Here is a 19,251-nt window from a genome sequence, read left to right on the forward strand (position 1 = left end):
CACTGAGCCACAAGCCCAGGCCCCTGACCCAGTGTTTCTGAAGGAGTTCTGTCATAGTTATCGGGGGAGCAGGTTCCAGGGTGAGCTTGATGCTCACCCTCGGGTCCAGCATGCCTTGGCATGCCTGGTGAACAGGTGGGTTAGGCCATGGCAGGGCAGCCTCCAGGGGAGAACTGAGGAACTTTCTCAGAATTCATTCATTATAAGGGAAGTGAGTCTGGCAGAAACCTTGGCTGGATAACAGAAAGGCTCAGTTATTGAATGGGAGTGGCCGAAGGACAGGGTGCTCTGTGTACTCAGGTCTGTCCCCTGCCCCAGCCCCCTGTGGGCACCAGACTGAGTTGTGGTGTGTGAGAGTGAGAGTGGGGGTTGTTGGGGTGTGAGGAGAAAGGGTATTAATGACTTAAGTGAAAACTAAAGAAATGTTCTAAAAAAATCTGTGAGAAATGGGGTGAGTGAGGTGGTGCAGGAGCCACCCACACTGAAGGGGACTTCCACATCCCCACCTCTTCCCACAGTGAGGCCGTCAGGGGTGGGGGCGGGGAGTGGGGAAGTGGTGCCCAGGGGCAGGGTGAGGCCCGCAGGAGGCAGATGGGAGCTGCAGAGAAGTAATAAAATTGGGACAAGGCCTAATGTGTCACTCAGAGGGGAAAGGGGACTCCCCAAACAAACCACAGGCTGGGGATTCCCTTTGGCTCTGTTGTGGTGGAGTGGGAACTTTTGCCAACTGAGGGGGCTGGACGGCGTAGCAAGGGGAAGAAAACCGAGTTCAAGTGTGCCGTGCAGTTTCCTAGGGCTGCTGTAACACAGTGCCACAAACCGGGCGCTCAGAGCAGCAGACACTGACTCTCTCTCCGTCTGGAGGCCAGAGCCCTAAATCAAGGTGTCCACAGGGCCGCGCTCCTCTGAAACCAGTGGAGAATTCTTCCTTGCTTCGTCCAAGCTTCTGCAAGCCTGTTCAGCCTTCAGGGTTTCTTGGCTTGCAGGTGTCTGTCTAGGGTCTCTGCTTTTGTGACCACATGTCACATGGCGTTCTTCTCCCTGTGTCTGTTTTCACATGGCCACCTTCTAATAAGGACACCAGGCGTATTGGGTCAGGGCCCCTCCTACCTTAGTATGACCTCATCTTAAGCCATGGCATCTGTGACCACCTTTTCCAGTAGGGTACTAGGGGTGAGGACTTAAGCGTGTCATTTTGTATATATGACTGTGGGGGATCTCACACTTCAGGCTGTAACCAGAGAGACTTGTTTGTGAGTCCTCCTGGGTGTCCCCTCACCTTTTCCCCTTCCCTTTTCCTAACTCCGGAGCTTCTAGGAAATAACTTCTTGGTATTGGGCAGGCGCTCTGGAATGACCTGCTGGGGAGCTTCATTTCTTAGAGCCCTGCCAGCCGGTCAGCTGGGCTTTGTGCGGCCGGCTCAGCTGCACAGCCAGTCCACACGTTTTCTTTCCAGCTCATTGAACCTGGTCTTTTGGTTGAATGGATTTTGTTTCTTTTTTTTTTTTTTTCCTTTGGGTATCTGTAGGAGCATACTCGGGAAAATTCTTTGTTTGCACAGACTTGTGAGTGCTAAGGACAAATATTTTTTCTTTTGTGATTTTTTTTTTTTTTCCTTGTGAGAAATAAGTGGGAAGCTTAATGAACAAATTGGGCCAAGCTCTGAAATCAAACCACACTCCTTTGATCAGAGCACAGAAATGGATGTCAGGCTGTGTGTGCTTTGGTGTCTGTAAGTGTCTTAAACTTGTTGGATTACTAATTTAACTTAGCCAGTGAGTACTTGCGGGTGGCTTCTCAGGCCTGGGCAGATCCATGTGGACCATTCCCTGGTGGAGAATCCTGTTGTTTCTTGGAAATGCTTGAATCAAGGAGATGAGTCTCTGCTTCCATGCATTTTAACTACGGTTATCCAAGTGTGTAATCGTGCTGTCCGTGGGGGATAGTTGCTGTTGTGAATTTAAATACTTATTCTGTAAGTCTACTTTCAGGTGGATAAATGTCACTTCCAAATTGCCTGTTAGTTGGACTTTCATGTCACTTAATTAGCAGATTCGTGTTTGGGGAAAATCTGATCTGTGATCCTGAAATTGGTTACGGTTGGTGTAATTCATGGGTAATTAGCTGCCTTCACAGTGACTACTCTAGTCATTAGAGGGCTGGGGTAATTTGAGGTTGAAATGTGAGAGTGAGATGGAGAAAGCACTTGCTCTCTATTTCTTAATCTTTTAATCTATTTAACCTGGGTTGGAAAATTAGGCTTCATTTTAATTTGAAAGTATGTTTAGGTAGGTGGGAAGGGGTTTCATTAATTCACCGAGTTTGGGCCATAGTTAAAGAAGGAGGACTATCCTAATTGCTTACTTGGGCAATCTTAAAGGTATCCTGAGTACGCTAAGGGCCCATTAAAGTTGTGTTGCTCTTTATCAAAAGCCAAAATTCTAGACTTAAAAATGAGCCTAAATCTCAAGCAAAAGCACAGCAAAAACAAAACTTAATTCAGAGATGTGTTCTGTATATTGTCCTTGCCAAGTTAAGAAATACATTTGTGGCATGTAGAATTGGGTTTGTGGATGCACAAGTATCAGATAGCCCGGCTTCTTGCTGAGTTTAAGGGTCTCTGTGTCACTTAAAAACACATTGTTTACATTTTCTTTTTATTTCCACTTTTGAACTGGAGATAAAAGGGGAAACTGCAGAGAAAAAATGAGATGTTCTAAGAGACCTAAACAACTGTAATATTGACTAAAAGAAGAGAAGGGGGAGCAGGTGGGAAGCTCGTGGAATAGGAAACTAGCAAGTGAGAAATGAGGAAGAAAACCATGTCTAGAGGGTTTGGATCTCCGGGATTTTTCTTGCCCACACATGTCCTTTAGGGATTTTGATCAGGTCGGTGGTAATCACACTTTTTATTCATATGAAATTTAAGTCACTGGTCTTTTGTATTAATGTTTTCACAGTGATTCATATCAGTTTTTTTTTGTCTCTGCAATCATTCATGCGGTCAGTAAAAATAATTTTTATTTACGTTAAGACTATGTATCCATACTTTTAAGAATTTGTCGTAGTCATTTTATTTTAATTTGTACTAGTTTGTGCGTTTATTATCTAACATTATTGTGTAGTAAAAACCCTCTCTATATAATTAGTCTCTGGATCTCTAGATTTCTTTTTTAGAGGTATTTTTGTAAAATATAGGTTTTCAAAATTTTTTAAAAATTTATTCATTTTTTAAATTTGTAGTTGGACACAATACCTTTATTTTACTTATTTATTTTTATGTGGTGCTGAGGATCGAACCCAGGGCCTCGCCTGTGCTGGGCAAGCGCTCTACCGCTGAGCCATAGCCCCAGCCCCTATAAAATACAGTTTTATTTATTTATTGGTACCAGGGGTTGAATCCAGGGGCACTTGACCACTGAGCCATATCTCCACACAGAGTCTTGCTGGGTACTTAGGGCCTTGCTAAGCTGCTGAACTGGCTTTGGACTTGCGGTCCTCCTGCCTCAGCCTCCTGAGAAGCTGGGATTATAGGTGTGTGCCACTATGCCCAGCTCATTTATTTTTTCTTATTTATTTATTTTTTGGTGCTGAGGATTATACCCAGTGCCTTTTGTAGGCTAAACATGTGTTATACCACTGAGCTACACTCCCTTAGTGTTTTTGCGGTACTGGGCACCCAGTGGTGCTCTACTACTGAACTCTGTCCCCAGCCCTTTTGATTTTTTACTTTGAGACAGGGCCCTACTATGTTGCCAAGGCTGACCTCAAACTGGTGATCTTCCCTCCTGAGTAGCTGGGATTACAGATGTGCACCCATGTCTGCCTTTATTGTTTTTTTAAAGCTTTCTTTTGGTTCCCCAAATAGACTGTTGGTATCAAAAAAGTTATTTAGGCTTGTTTCAGTCAACTTTTTTGAGGCTGTGACCAAAATACCCTGCAAGAACAACTGAGAGGAGGAAAAGTATTTGGGGCTCATGGTTTCAGAGGTCTTAGCCCATAGATAGTCTACTCTGATGCTCTGGGCCCAAGAGGAGGCTACATATCATGGGGGGAGGGCCCAGTGGAGGAAGGCGGCTCAGTTTCTGGTGGGGTTGGGGGACGGTCAGGAAGCAGAGAGCCAGCGAGGGGTAGAGCAAGTGGCCTCAGGGAAGATGCACCCTTCAGGACAACCCACCTCCTCTAGCCACGCCCCACCTGCCTACAGTTACCATCAAACCCGGATGGGCCGATTAGGTCACAGCTCTCATGATGTAATCATTTCACCTCTGAATATTCCTCCATTAACAGGAGCTTTTGGGGGACCCCACTCACATCCATATCAGGCTATTTTATAGTAGGTTAGTTTTCTCTCAGCTTTTGCAGTATTTTAATTTCAGTATCGTGTCTACCACTTATTGACACCTGCTGTGTTCCAGACACTGTGTGAAACAGTACGTAGGAATGGGTGGGGTGTGTTTCTCGTAGAAAGTTTAGAGGAGCGTCAGTTTTGAGTATGTGTGGCAGCCCTGAGCACGTGTTCTCTCTCCTACAGTACGGAAGTCTGGTTTAGGAGGCTTCAGCCTGCTTCTTGTTACCGTAAACATTTAGCTTTTAGGAGAGTGTGAGGAGGCCGAAGATCTAGAAAACTGTCTGTTGTGGCTTTTGGTGGGAGACCAGAAGGAGTAGGCTGCCTTGAGCATCTTTCTTCATGCCACTGCCCACAGGGTTGCCAGGCCCAGCTGCTCCTTCCTGTGTCTTCCCAGAGGAATCCACATTTGTATAAAAGCACCATATTGGGTAAAAATGGTCAGAATCTGCCCCCTCTTTCCAGAGTCTTGAAATTTTTTTTTATTACAATAAGCACATAATCCTGTTGTAACTTTACCAAAATTTATTATGAAGTATAATGAAAAAGTTAAAAATTCAAAAGTAAGTATGCTTTGAGCACACCGATTTTTCTATGTCACCGCTGACACATCACACTTTTTAGTTTGAAGCCCATCCGGGTCTTGTGTCCTCCGTGCATTTTCAAGACCTCATGAAGCAGATCTCATCTGGAAAACAGTGGGGATAAAGAAACCTGGATTCTGGGTTAGAGGACTGATGTTCATCAAGGACCTCACAATTCTGGTCGTTTTTATAAGTGTCAGCTTATTTAATTCATGGAAATTCCCAAGAGAAAATAGACTCGTCTCCATTTTACAGTCCTGTTTGAGAGTCAGGTATAAGTAATTGCTCTCTGTTCTCTCTCTCAAGGTTTCAGTTCTTGTCACAGATGAGAAGCCTTAGAGCTGGGACTTGAGCCTGCGTATTTGGCCACCAAACTTCGTTTCTGGCATTTGCAGGCATAATGTCAGGGATGTGGTTTGAACATGGCCACTTGCTTCCATTTCTTTCTCCCCTGTGCTGAGGACAGGAAAAGCAGGCTGGGATACTTCCCTTCATTACACACACCACAGTGTTGCCAGTTCATAAAAACTAGGGAAATACAAGGTGGGGTTACAGAAACTTTGACCTGAATATTATTTAAAACAAGAATTAAAAACAAAAACTAGTACTAGGGTGCTGATTAAAATGTCCATGATATTGATGGCAACTTCTGTAACATTAGTTAGACTCTGGGTAAGGCACCGTAACTATTCAGATGGTTTTCTCTTTAATTCTCCTTCAGTAAAACGTGGAGTGGTCTTTTCGACAGCATATAACACTAAAATTGGAACAATTCTGAGTAGATAAGGATGGTGCCGGGGCAAGGGTGGCATGCACATTCATGAAGCATCCCAGATTTAAAAATAGAGGGAGTTTGTTGAAGAAATTGAATGTATGTATCCCTTGTCTAACCATTCCATTTTTTAAATTAATGAAGTTTTAATTAGACTTTTTCAGAAAACATTCTAAATCCTTATTGTATCATATATGTAAAACTTTTTTAAAAGGACAGTCTTGTGTCTCGGGTTGGCCCTTAAAATGTCTCAAATCTACCAAATTGGACCTGGAGAAGACAAATATTCTGGTACACGCAGTGATTAGAAGATGATATGAGACCCTGGGGTTTGATCTCCACTACTTGGGGAGAGGGGAGGCAATATAATGGTAATAAGAAACTGGCATTTTGCATTTTCTAGAAAGCCCCTGAAACATATCGGTTAAACTAGTAGGTTATAAAAACAGTCTCTGCTCTCTAGGAATGTGTATTACTTTAAGAGAAGGGACACAGGACTTTGGCCACACATGAAGTAAGGTGTGTATGGAGCTGAGTTTCCAGTTTAGCTCTTCTTACTTAAATCTTTTCTGGCTTTGTGTAATTTGCCTCAGGGCCGGGGGCATAGAATGAAAGTGGGAAACCAAGGTGGGCGGATTGAGGAGTAGTGAGTGTGGGTCAGAGCCAACCCGCAGGCTGAGCTGAGGTGATAGTTGTTAAGGAGGGTTAGGGAACAGAAGTTCAGAAATGAGCCAGTGTCAAGGTTCTTTCTTTTAGAAACCCAGAGTGCTGGTGGGCAGGCCTCTGAAACAAGATGGTAAGGTACAGGCAGATGTGGTAGTGATTACCTGGTAAGGAATATTTTCTCCAACCTCAGGAAAGGGTTGTAGTCCAAAACTAGAAGTTGTGTTTGGAGCCAGACCACCTTGACTTGAATCTGACATCATACCTACTAGCTGGCGATTTTTAGTAAGTTGTCAAACCTCTCTGTGCCGTAGTTTCCCCCGCTGTAAGCTATGGGTATTAATAATACCTACTGTAGTCATGTGTGGTGGCACACAGCTGTAATCCCAGCAACTCGGGAGGCTGAGGCAGGAGGATCATAAGTTTGAGGCCAGCCTGGCAACTTAGCAAGACCCCCTGCAATTTAGGAAGACCCAAGTCTCAAAATAAAAAATAAAATGGCTGGGTATGTGGCTCAGTGGTTACGTTACCTGCCTTATAAGATTGTCGTATGAAGATTAAAGGGGTTAGTGTGTGCTTTAAAGGAAGTCCACTGTGCAGAGTTTCTTGAAGAAATAGGATGAACTTATAAGCTGTGCATAGAGGGCTATCCATCTGTTTAGATTGGCCCAAAATGAAAAACAGCTTAAATGTACAACAGTACGGCCACGTATATAATGATATAAAATATTTGAAAGAGAAAGATGTGATTTTGAGTTCTTTACAGAAAAAACTTATCTGTGCTGTCTGCAAGAATACATTTCAAAATATTCAGTGTTTTCCTTTGGCGATGAGATGTTACTATTGTTATTTTATTTTTGCTTATTATGTCATAGGATCATTCAAAAAACAACAACAAAAAAAAAACTCTTGACCTAGGGATTGCAGTAAGGGCCATTGAAATAGATATAACTACCCTTAACGCCCCATACTGCAGTCTCTTTGTCCTGGGTGCTGTGAGCTGGGGAAAGCCCCTTCGGCTAAGGTCCTTTCAACCAGTGGCAGACCTTGCGGGAGGCTGTCTCTCCTGAAGAATGGGAAGTTGTCTTCTTGCAAACAGGAGTGTTGATGAGGCTTGGGAAAGGGAAACACGTGGAAGTTATTGAGCTAATAGGAGTTGGGAGGGATTGGAGCTCTCAGTTGGAGGGGTGGACTCCAAGAGAGCTGATACCCTGGGCGGGGGGGGGCTGGATGTGGGTGATGTTCTAGATATTTGCTGTGAATTCTGGGTGCAGGGGGCCACCAGCTAGGCCCTGCTCTGCCAGGTGTTTACCCTTTAGCTGCTAGGTCCCTGGGAGGTGTGAAGGTGTCTAGGGAGGGACCCTGGCTGTCAGCCATGCGATGATGGGACTGTTTGACTGTGTTAACGAGGATGTGGCCGTACCCAAGCTTAGGGAGAGGATGTCAACCCTTGCTGGAAACAAAGTCTGAAGATGAATTCCTAGAGTGCCAGCAAGGCCTTGGAATGCCCAGCCAGCCCCTCTCCAGGGTGGTGCAACCAGAAATCAGGAAGGTGGTTGGTTTAAGACAGTCCCAGTCTGAGTCAGGGCATCAAACTAGATTAGACTGTGGATTTAATGGATAGGGATTCTTTAGAATGGTATTAAATTGTACTTGCTCAAGCATTACTTCAGAAGCTTACCCTAAAAACTACTTTGGAAAAACAAATCAAAACATTTAAAGTCAACCAAACACTTTTTTTTTCTTCTATATGAGAGCCTGGTGTACAACAGATAAATGTAGGACTGCTGTGTGACATTGGGGATGGGAGGCCCCTCAGAGGGACCTCAGTTAGCCTAGGTGAGTCCCCTCTTCATAGGTAAGTATGACAGTGTCATTTGTTCCCTTTGGTTTAGTTAACAAATGATTTAGGATCAAGTGCTCATGAAAATATTTTTGAAAGGAATAGGTTTTTGTTTTGTTTTTTTAAGCCTTTGGAGGAAATTTTCCTCACTTCTGAAGGATCGTGGGGGTGTGAGGGTGGGGGAAGTGCAAGGCTGCAGAGATAGCATCGTTGAGCCACAGGATCAGCCTGCCCTAGAGCCCTCTGCTCTGGGGACTCTTGTCATGTGAGTCCCATTAGAGAAATCCTCTTCTTTACCTGGTTCTGAGTTGAGCCTTATGCTGCTCGAAGCTGAAAAAGATCCGGTTCCACCTACCTTTAGGCACCTCCTCTCCTCTGGCCCCCAGACAGACCTTTCTAAACCCCTGACTCTCTAGCCCAGCTTCATTTTGCTCCATAGTTGGCTGGATTGTGGGACCTACATCTTAATGTTATTCGTATTTTCAAAGACTTATTTTTGTAGACTGCATCTAGGGGGTAGGGCTTTCCACGTTAGGTGGTGCGTCTGTTGGTGCCCCTTGGTGGTGTTCTGGAAAAGAGAGTTGCCTGTGTGAGGAACTCAGGGACGTGACATTAGGAAGTGACCGCGGTGTCCTCTCGGTTCTTTGTTTCAGGGCTTGCGCTCTTTTCTGCTCTGTACTCCGTCATCTCTGCTTGGACGTGTGTATCTCGCAATGAAGGGTTACTTCAGTATTTTCCCTTTTGCTTATTTAAAAAATAAAATGAAGAACAGTTGAAAGCCCGGTGCAGCGGACTCCCAGATGATAATGCATCTCCTGGACGCACCTTCTGTCGGTGTTTAAAACCTGGGGGCAGAAGCTAGGGTGCAGGCGGCTTGAGGTTCTTGGCTGAGTCGGGGAAAGCATTATGTTGCCTTCTCCCTTTTTGTTTTGTCAGATCCTAGGTGCGGTTCCTTTGCAGCCTGCCTCTTGAGGAGGCGGGTGGGAGAAGATGTAGGAGGATGGAAAATGAGCAGCTTTCTTATCCACAAACATTGCCTGGGAGGCCTGGGGAGCCGGGGCTGGTCTTGCAAGTCCTGTGCCTGGAGCCCTCTCCCTGCAGTCCTCTGAGGGGCTGAGTCCGAGGGGCCCCCCTCCCCCTCCCCCACTGAGCTTTTCCTGAAGGCCCACTTGGGGCAGGAGGCAGAGATTGCAGCTGCAGAGCTGAGGAGGGCCGAGGCCAGCTTCGCCTGCACTCCCACTCATTCCAGGCTCACTGTTGAATTTGAAATCCTGGAACATGTGTTTTAGTGAGTTGGTTCATAAATTTTTTTTTTCCCCTCGGGATTCTGGAATAGAGGCTGCCCATTCTTTAATAGAACATACATGGCTTAATGGCACTGCATGAGAGTACGTGTGGGGGTGTGTGTTATTTTTGGAGGGGTAGGGAAGGAGGGGGTGAGTACAGTTCTTTTCAGCTTTCTTAAGAGGCAAACTGTTTTCCCCCTTGTTATCTATGCAGAGTGTGAGCGGCGACGATGAGAGTCTGTGGTCCTCTGGTCCCCAGGGTCTCCTCACTTGGCCCTCCTGAGCAAGCCTGGGCTTCCCCTTTGCCCTCAGACCTTTCTGCTCCATTCACTTCGAAACCAGTCATGAGAAGCAGAAAATGGAGAAGTCGCTGTGTAGAGGTTGATGCAGCCCATGCAGTTGTATCAGCTTAGAGCTTTTGCCAGCCTTTCTTGGGGAAAAAAAAAAAAACCCAAACCCACTGGAATTAGGAGAAACCTCACCACACTGCATCGAGGAGCCGATTCTGCGCTCGTAGTCTGTGGGCCTGGGAGCGTGGGATGCTGGAAGTCGCCCCTCCGCACAGCGTCAGCGTTAGTGTTTTTGTTGTCCTTTTCCTTGAGTGTAGAGAACTTGGACAGCTGCTCCTTTCCCAAAGCCTCTTATCTGGCTTATCCTTGGCACAACTCATTTTTCCCTCTTCTTCAGGCTGGGCCAGCTCTGAGCCCACTGTTGGAGGGCTCCACGACCGTGCCTTTGTGCTGGTTCTGCACTGGTTCTGGGCCACCCTGCAGCAGTGATGCTCAGCTGTCGTCCTGCTTAGCTCAGACGTGGACTGGGGGGTTAGGACACTGCCCAGCGTGCCTGTCCTGGCTGCTGACCTGCAGCGTCACAAGCGTGGCTGTAGCAAGGCTGTAACCCGGATCCTCTTCTGCTGTGCCAGGCTCATCAGGAATCTTCTCGCTCTTGGTCCCTTTATGATGATTGATTATTTAGATTCAGCTTGACCACTTCACGTGACCAGGATGTCACCCCTCTGGGACGGGCTTCCCATTGCTGAGCCTTTCTCACTTGTCCTCTTCAGCCTTCCACCTCCGCCCCAGGTCTGCCTGCTGAAACAGCGCAGAGTGAGTCTATCTCTGTCCGCCACCCGACACACAGCACCTCACTGATTTTGAGAGCTGCCAAATCTCATCTCTCGGTTGCTTTACTTAATTGTTTTGTATACTTCTCCAAACTAAATCATTCTTCCTTTTTTATTTTTATTTTTTTCAGTCCTAATGTAAGCTTGGTCAAAACTTTTTTTATTTAACGTTGGTCCGTAGTGGGTGGAATGGTTCTGTTGCCATCTGAATGGTGCCGTGTGAATTCACTTCTTTTTTGGTCTGGATGCTACTTTTTAAAATGAAGCCTAAGATTTCATTAGCACTTCCAGCAGTTTCTTCCTGCTTGGACCATGTTGATTTTATGATCAAATAAGAACAAAAACAGGCGTTCCCCGCCCCCCCCCTTTCCTTCTTCTTTTTAGCAGGAACCACAAGTTATTTTTCACAATATACATTTAGGTAATTAATTGCCTTTAAAAAACTCAAGTATTCACATTGGGTCTTATTAAAGTTTTATCTTGTTCGTTTGGAACCTGTTGAGCTAGAAAAAATATACACACACAGTTGTCTCCCCACCCCTGGTTGTGTTGTGAAAAGTGATCTGGAATGACCACATGACCTAGTCCTTTGTTTCTCAAGACCCTGTGTAATGGCAGGACAGAAGTTTAAAAGATAGAAAATACCCGCGTGAAAAAATATTTGGGAGAAGAGCGATCAGAGATTTCCAAACAGCTCTGGAAGATGGTAAGTGAAAGTAGATGGTAACTGATGAAAGACACAGAGAAAGGCATGGATAGTGGAAGATGAGGGGTTCCAGGTGCCTGCACATGGAGAGACTCCTGCCCAGGGCGTGGTGGAATTTCATAACAAGGACAGAGCAGCTTCTCAAAGGGATTGGGGGGCTAGGGGTTTCTGTGGGCTTTGGCATGGTCACCAACCAAGATCCCACAGTGGGACATCTCTAGACCACATGTTTAAGGAAATGGGACCTACAGCATCCGCCTAACACGGTTTTTGCAAACATTAAGTTAAAAGTTGTGTATAAAGCCCCTGTTGTGTTTTTTTGGCACATGGTAAGGATCTGTAGGGTGTGTGTAGCTGTAAGAAGTATTACAACTACTGCTTTTCCTATTATTGCTTCTGCTGTGGTGGTGGTGGAGTGTGTTAGTGGGGGTTAAGCTCAGCTTGACGAGACAGAAAACCCAGGAGCATAGGCACCATAGAGACTTACCTCTGCATTGCTTATTCTTTGTGTGTGTGAGAGGGAGAGAGAGAGAGAGAGAACAGGGGATTGAACCCTGAGGTGCTTAACTATTGAGCCATATCCCCAGCCCTTTTTATATTTTATTTAGAAACAGGGTCTCACTAAGTTGCTTAGTGCCTTGCTAAATTGCTGAGGCTGGCCTCAAACTTGTGATCCTCCTGCCTCAGTCTCCCAAATTGCTGGGATTACACCGTGCCCAGCTTGCATTGCTTAATCTGAGACAGCAGTGGGCAGGGACTGCCCTTTGAGCATCCAGGTTGTGACTCGTTCTGTCTTATTCTAATATAACGTTCAACCTGCAGGATCATGTACCTTTCCTCTCCAGGAAGGAGGAAGGAGCTGGCGCAGCATTTGCCCCCTCCCCTTTTCCAGGAAGTTTCAGTCCCAGTATTTTTGTATACATGTCTTAGTTGCAGAACTTAGTTATACGGTTGCATCTCAGCTGCAGGGCAGGCTGGGAAAGGGTCCAGTCTATAGCCTTGTGTGTACTTAAGAATTTCTTTCTCAGGGGAAGGGCAAGAGCTATTAGGTTTGGCATCTAGCCTTCTCTTTGTCACAGCGAGACATAGAATTACTTATCCATACACTGAATCTAAGCTTCTGGAATATGATATTTGTTCTAACCTTTTAAGGGTTAACACCAAGGACCACGAACATATTAGCTTATTACTTGAGTTTACAAGTGAATTATTATGTGTTAGACTAGGCGTTACAACACCAGTGCTTTTAATATAGCTTCTGCTGAAAAAGTTCAGCTTAACATTACTTTGAAAAAGATCTACAGAGGAGGAGAAAATTGGAAATTAGACTGTCTTAAGAGACTGGTATTAGTCAGACATTATCCTTCTGGTATGGAGATAATTCACACAGATTGCTTTGACTGTTAGAGGATGCTTACAGCAGTTGGTGTTTATAACTTCTTGTTATTTGATCTCTGCCCTAGAAGTGCTATAACTCTTGATTGTCACTCCTGGAAAATCTTGCGTTTTAGGTTTTTAACATTATTTCCTTTTGTTAAGGGGATAATTAGGGACCCATGACCTTGTTCCTAGATATAAACTTTCTAGAAAGCCAGTTTGCAAAGTCTCATTTTGCTGGGTGATTGTTCTTTCTTTATCTCTTTAATACTCTTCATGACCATGTTTATTTCTGTTGACCCAAATACTTGAGAGTTATTTTTAGTTGCAAAAACTCAGAAATGCCTAGAGGTTAATCTTAAACTCTGTAAACTGCGCGTTAAAACAGACAGAGACATAATTTCAGTTTCTCACACTTAACTCAGAGAGTGTTTTCTCACTTAGGAAATTTCTCAAGAACCTTAACATTTAGCAGATGCACACGGGCTGGTTCCCACTGCTGTAACTTTCTCGCTTAATTCACTTTTTCCCTTATTCATTTTTATATGTAGGGGAATTTTCACATTTCATGGATTTGGTTATTCCTTCTTGCTCTTGGAGCAAAACACAACTTTTTAAATTGCTCGTAAATTAGAATAAGATACCTCCTGTTGGGATAGAATAGGATGAGGTTAAATGACCTAAAATGGACAGCTATTTCAAAACGGCAAAATGAATAGATTTTTGAGTTACTGTGATTTTCAAATGTGCTTATTATTTATACTGAATTCTGTTTAAAGCAGCAAAGACATAGCTTTGGAAACCTATAAGGATATGCTATTAGATAAATCAAAATATCAATGGTTTAAAAAACAGACATATGTTAAATTAATGTTTTAATTCCATTTTGTGGCTGGAGCCAGGACAAGAAGTCAGAGAATCTGGGTCCTGCAATTACTAGTGATGTGATTTTGGGCAAGTCATTAACTTCTGAGTTTGCTTCACTCCAAACAGAATTAGGCAAATGTCTGTCTTGCTAGCCTCATTGCAAGAATGTAATAATGTTCTGGTTGTGAAAGTGATTTGAAAATGATTAGGGGTCACAAAAACTGGAGTTTATGTTATGTAAAAATCAAAGCTGAGACTAAAACCAAATCTTTAACAAGGAAAGATGAAACTATTAGAAAATCTCAGTTTTGAATTTTTCAGTGTGTAGTGAAATCTTTTTTTTTTTGAATGTATAATGAATGCTAAATGCATTTATTGTTTATGTTTTATCCCAATGAAGAGAAAAATTGTCATATTAAAATGACAGTTATTTTGCTTTTTGGTTAGTCTTTGGGTTGTAATACAAATTTTCTTTTAAGTGATTTTTTTTGCATTTATCCACAGAACTAGTAAATTATTATACTTCTCTTAACGAGGCTTTGAGACTTATTTCCACAGAAAGTTTTCTTTCATATGCTGATGAAACCTAGGATGTTCGAGAAGCAGAATCCTTGCCATTTTGCTTCTTCATCTCATTGACCACAGACACACCCTTGTCCAGGATGGATCTCAGCTTGTTTTTCCGGAGCAGTCAGCCTTGCTGAGTGGTAGCAGGGTTAGGTTTCCAGGGGGTCACGTGGGAGGAGAGGACAAGATTGGCTAGGTGCAAACTGTAGGGTGAAGAAGTGGTGTCCGAGGACCTTAGTCGGAAGATAGGAGACTACATGAATGAATTTTATGTTCTTAAATGTTTGCGGTGAAATACTGGTTCTAAATGAACTCCAGAACTAAATTCATTCTTTAATTATAATGCATGCATACATGGGTTTGTATGTAATTTCTGTTTATTTACTGTTTTGGTGGTACTGAGGATTGAACAGAGGTGCACTGTGTTACTGAGCTACATCCCTAACCTTTTTTGAGACAGAGTCTTGCTAAGTTGCCTAGGCTGGCTTTGAACTTGCCATCCTCCTGCTTCAGCTTCCCAAGTCTCTGGGATTATAGGTATGCACTACCATATCTAGTTTAAATTTTTTAAAATTTATTTTAACGGATATTTATAAGCATAAAAATTGTACATATTAGTGGGGTATCATGTAGCGTTTCTAGACATGTATATATTGCATAATGTTTAAATCAGATTAAACATATATCTCTTCAAAATATCTCTCCCTCCAAGGTCAAGGTATTTTCAGGGTTAGTTTCTTTTTTTCTTTCTTTCTTTTCTTTTCTTTTTTTTTTAAATATATTTTTAGTTGTAGATGGACACAATACCTTTATTTTTTTTTATGTGGTGCTAAGGATCCAGCCCAGTGTTTCACATATGCTAGGCAAGTGCTCTACCACTGAGCCACAACCCCAATCCCCTAGTTTCTTTTTTAATCTATATACATATTTTTTAGATGGATACAATACATTTATTTATTTACTTACTTATTAATGTGAGGATTGACCCCAGTGCCTCAGGTGTGCTAGGCAAATGCTCCACCTCTGCGCTCCAACCGCAGCCCCAGTTAGTTTCTTCTGAACACATCTCCTTGGCTTATGGACAGCCATCATCTCCCTGGGTCTTTGCATCATTTCCCTCCATACTGTCTCTGGGTCCAAGTTTTCTCCTCTTATAAGGAAGGATTCCAGTCTGCCCACTCTGTTGACCTCTTCTCCATTTTAAAGATCGTGTCTCCAAACACATTTGAGATGACTGGGGATTAAGACTCCAACATATGGATTTGGGGGGGAGCACAGTTTAGCCCATGGCATGTACTGAAGGGTTAATGAAAAATGTTAAGTCGTGGTTCTCACTGTTCAAGTTCTGAGTCTCTTTAGAGATGAGTTATAAACCCATGATACATAATGGTATGAGTACTCTAGTTTTGTTTTTCAGCTAAAATGTCATAATCGTTAAAAAACGGGCAGAAAAACTCTCAGCTTTTGGAAAAAGGGAGGCAGTTTGGTGCCAGAATGGAGACAAGGGCACTTGTGGAATAAGCAGGACAGGACAGAGAGCTGCAGCCATCCATCCCATCAGCAGCGAGGAGAGCACGCCCAGGGATGCCGAGAGTAGCCTGGCCAGGGTCGAGGGCTCAGCCTGCGTCCCGTACACAGGCCCCTGATTTTGATAACTTTTAATTACACAGGCAAGATTTCAAGCTTTCCGTGAAGTAAAAATCATCAGAAGGATATGAAGTAGAAGACAGCAAAGAAGAAACAACCAAGGTGTGATTGGACTGGAAGGAGGAAAATAAAGTAGTGGCATGGAATAGCCAAGGAACCATGCTGAAACAAAATAAAATTATTTTCTACTTTTTGGAAGAGTCCACTGGCTACTTGTGAAAAAAATGTCCCCAAATGATCCACTCTAAGATATATTTTAGTAAAACTGTTAAGCCTTTAGAGTTTAAGAAAAGAGTTCCCATGGACTGCTGTCAAAAATTTGAATGATTCATAAGGATAAAAGAATCTGGCCGTGATCACATATCTCAGAATGGCATGCAGAGCATGGCAGTCACAGAGTAGCGATTCCTAAAGGGACGGACAGCTAAGGATTGTGTGTTTAGCCAAGCTCTCCCTCAGTCAGTAGGACTAGAAAAGCAGTTTACACAGACTTGGGTAATTCTGTGTTTTTTTTGGCACTAGGGATTGAACCCTGGGGGTGCTCAACCACAGCCACATCCCTAGCCCTTTTTATGTTTTACTTTGAGACAGGGTCTCACTAAGTCACTGAGGGTCTTGCTAGTTGCTGAGGCTGGCCTTGAACTTTCCATCCTTTTCCCTTGTTCTCCTGACCGGCTAGGATTATAGGTGTGTACCACTACCTGGATAATTCTGTGGTTTTGAGCTCTCGTTGAGGAGTTTGTTCGAGGATGAGTGTGTTAGCTTTCGGTTATTGTGACAGAATGCCTGAGACATCAACTTTAAAAGGGGAAAGGTTTACTTTGGCTTGCAGTTTTGGAGGTTTTAGTCTGTGGTCACTTTGCTATGTCTTTGGACCTGTGCAAGGTAATGCGTCAGGGTGGGATAACACGGAGGGGACAGCTGCTCATCTTTTGGTGGCTGGGAAGCAAAGTAGAGCAGAGGTTGGGTCCCCTTCCAGGGCATGCCCCCCACGACCTACCTTCTTGCCTATGCCCTACCTCTTAGGGCTTCCACCGTCTCCCAGTAGTGCCACAGCCTGGTGACCCTGCCTTCATCAGGTGGCCCTTGGTGTGGGTACTTATCCAAACCGTAATAGTAAGCATCAGTCAGCCAGGAAATGCCTGGGGAAACTGGCAAAATGACTGATAGTGGGTATTTAATCTCAGATTAAAACAGAAGGGCACCAGAGGGAAGAAGGAGAGGGAAACTTCCCTGTTCTCTAACTGGAAGCTGTTTGCTGAGCAGTTGGAGTTTTTAGGAGTGGATGCTGAGGCCGACTCCAGCACACAGGGTGTTTTTTAAGGATTCGTCCCTGCAGAAGGGAAGGGTGGACCAGGATTGGTTAGAGGGAGAACTTAGATGGCAGTAAAGGCCCGCAGAGCTTCACCAATACCATGGGAGCTTCGGGTTTTCTTGGCTGGTCTGAGCTGCCCAGCATTGGGCTGAAGAGGCCAGGCACTTCAGTCTGTCTTCTTCAGTGACACGCACAAGATGGGTTCAGTAATCCCCAGCACCAAAAAAAGATACACTTTAACATTTGAATCTGGAGAATCAGAATAGGTTGTGGCCAAATATCCAGTTTTCATGTACTTACAATATACTTGTATATGGACTTTTTTTTTTTTTTTCTAATAGGAAAAATCACAGTAATTGAAATGAATGAGATGTGGAAGACTGGATAGTAGTTTAGGAAATTATGTACCATCTGAGTCCTAAGCTGGCAACTTTTATACACAGTCACGGAGTTCCTGTTGTGTACCAAGCTGTGAGCTGGGTTCCTTAAGTGTTTTCTCAGTTAATGCCATCTGCTAAAGATTCCTGGTACAGGTTGATTAATGGTGTATCTCAGGTTTCCTTGAGTTGGGGTGTTTTCTTTTAAGTGCTTCTTGATACAGTTTTACCTGCATAGACCTTTGTAACACAATGGTGTGATGCTTTGGTTAATAAAATATCCTGGGGCAGGGGAAGTGATTCATTGGTGGAGCACTTGCCTAGAATCCATGAGGCCCTGGGTCCAATCTCTTGCACCAAAAATAAACAAATTAAAAAAAAAAATCTTAAGAATTGAAATAGATTAACTTTGGATGAACCTATAAATTAGACTATGCATCATCCTTCCACAATTAAAAACTGACTTTAATATTAGGTATTAATTGGTTCAGTGGTTCCGTCCCCGACCCATACTTTAAAATCCCTGGGGAGCTTTTAAAAAAACCTCCCACGTTCCCAGCCCCACCCTGTGTGATTGAGTGGGAATATGGGCAGCTGCAGTTGAAACCCGGTGCTTCGGGATCGCTTTTGTAATAGGGTGGCAGCTGCTTTAATGGTGCCCTTGTTTTGATCTTGCTGACTGGAATATGGTCTGTCAGGAAGGGGGGACTGCCGTGTTCATTTGTAAGAGGCTCAGTTCTCATTTTAAGACAGAATCTCATCTGATGACGTGAAATGGTCTGGAAACTCTTTTTTTTTTTTTTACCCCCTTGGTGCTGGGGATTGTGAACCCAAGGCCTAGAGTATGCAGTGTGCGTTCTACCCCTGAGCTATGCTGACCTCAGCCCCGATGCTCAGACTTTTGATATTTAACTCTCATTTGTGAAAGAGTATGTGTATGAAATAGACCAAATTAGTATCAGACTTGGAATAATTAAAACAAACAAATAAACAAAAAAAAAACCTATCCTGTGCTTCTGTCATCTCCATCTGCCTTTGAACTTGAGGTCTGGGGTCCATGTAGGGGACTTATAGTGGTCACCTTCAAGCCAGGTGAGACCTATCTGGAGCCATTTGGAGACTCCAGGGGCAGGCAGGCAAGATCAGGGAATCAGTGGCTGATGGGGGGCAGTGGAGGGGGAAGCAGCTGCCTGAGTGGTAACAATCCTAAAATTAATCTTCCTGCGAATTGCCTGTGGCCCAGGTGGCCCGCTGGTGCGCCTTTCACACCTCCTCTTTCAGAATTACCTTTCTTTAAAGGGAACACACCCCTCATCCTCAGGGTGCCAAGCAGGGGATAATTAAAATATTGCTGCAGCTACGGAAAAAGTGAATGACTCTAATGACTGGATAAAGGAGCTTTCCCCACATAAGTCTCCCAGTCTTTGTTTTCAATGAAATTTAAAGATGACTTAATTGAGTGGTCAGCTGGTAGATTATTAGACACCCATAGGTGCATATTACTCTTTGGTGGAAAAAATCCCTTTCTCTTGCCATCTACCTATTATGTGAAGACATTTTCTCAGTGCCTACATTAATAAGAACTACACAGAATGATAGATTTCATGCCACAAATTGTCCCGTTCTGGTCATTAAGTAATGATCCTCTACAAAGAATGACCAAATTGGAGAGAAAATCCTGTCTCAGTAAGATAGGCATTTCCAATAAAATTTCACTTATATTTAGTAGTTTGGTGAAGTTTGTCTTTAAATTGGCAATTGCATTTAACTCAACTT

The 19,251-nt window shown here is 43.7% G+C and overlaps 1 protein-coding gene and 1 non-coding gene across 2 annotated transcripts in view; both read left to right on the plus strand.

The window, feature by feature from the left end:
- The window catches only part of Tmem131l (transmembrane 131 like), a 167,801-nt gene that overhangs the window by 19,383 nt on the left and 129,167 nt on the right, over positions 1-19,251 (plus strand). The gene's annotated exons all lie outside the window — the stretch shown is intronic.
- LOC125619874 lies at positions 5,665-5,772 on the plus strand. The gene has a single exon (XR_007351460.1). It is a non-coding gene; the product is annotated as a U6 spliceosomal RNA (small nuclear RNA).

This window comes from Marmota marmota, unplaced genomic scaffold, assembly GCF_001458135.2.
Source record: "Marmota marmota marmota unplaced genomic scaffold, marMar, whole genome shotgun sequence".
In the NCBI taxonomy this organism is placed as follows: domain Eukaryota; kingdom Metazoa; phylum Chordata; class Mammalia; order Rodentia; family Sciuridae; genus Marmota; species Marmota marmota.